We start from the raw sequence: 1,125 nt of genomic DNA, 5'->3' as shown, positions 1-1,125 counted from the left end.
TGTATAAGTTGCTAAAATGTACTAAAAAATAGAAAACTTAAACCTACAAATAACTACAGAAGGTGGTGAGAAATTTGTCACCAATATCCCCTGCCCTTCCATCCTCTGTAAAATTACAGGTCCAAATGGGTTTACCAGTGAATTCTTTTCAAACCTTTAAGAAATTAAAGTTCCTCTAAATTACAAATCTTCCAGAATGAGAGAAAGAAGACAAGCTTCAGTTTCTCTTATGAATCCACCATGACACTGTTACCAAAACTTCACAAAGATAGTTTACCAAAAGAAAACTATAAGCCAATACACCAGTGGATATTAATGTAAAAAGCTTAAGATATTAAAATATAGAATCTAGCACCACTTTAAAAGAACATGATGATCAAAAGGAATCTCATTGTTGGATCATATATTATTCTTCCCATAACCTATCAATATTGTGTTAGTTATTTTAGAAGACTAATGCAAATCCTACCACTGAAGGGCTCTTTCATTCCTAGTGGTAAGTAGAGCACGTAGCACGGAGACAGCCCCTTTGAAGATGCCAGTCCCTTCTTCCCCTATACTAATAATTCCCACCCTGTAGTAATGTACAGCTATAGAGGTCTGATTGCTAGAGCTTTCTGTAACCATCACCGGTCTCATGGTGCAATCATTCTTGCCCCTCCTGCCCCCATCTCTTCCTGCCGGCCTTCAGATCTAATTTTGTTACTTGCTTCCTTTGAATCTGATTCTGCTGGTTTAACGTCAGAAAAGTTGCTTAGTCATGACTGTGAACAGTCCACGGTTTACAAGGCCACAAGGCAAGCCTGAGTGTGCCTACATGCCCTCTGCCACTTTGCCCTTCCTCCAGGCTCTTGCTTCCTGACTTGTCCTGCTCACCTAGTAAAAGTGGGAGAGGCGTGTGGGTGATAATCACAATCATATCTCCCACTCTTATCAATTTGGTTTCATTTGACAAACAGTAAGCTATTAAGTGTCCGTCATGTACCAGCCACTGTACTTGATGAGGAATGCAGTCCCTGCCCATAAAGTTCATGGTGGTGGGACCAGACCAAAGGGACAAATGGTGCAGCATTCTACCAAGAACAAGAGACAACAGCAGACCCAAACCCATATTACATGTTTCAA

The sequence above is a fragment of the Galeopterus variegatus genome, unplaced genomic scaffold, assembly GCF_000696425.1.
Source record: "Galeopterus variegatus unplaced genomic scaffold, G_variegatus-3.0.2 Scaffold3561, whole genome shotgun sequence".
Lineage (NCBI taxonomy): Eukaryota > Metazoa > Chordata > Mammalia > Dermoptera > Cynocephalidae > Galeopterus > Galeopterus variegatus.
The sequence above is the reverse complement of the archived record's forward strand: the minus strand, read 5'-3'. Positions refer to the sequence as shown.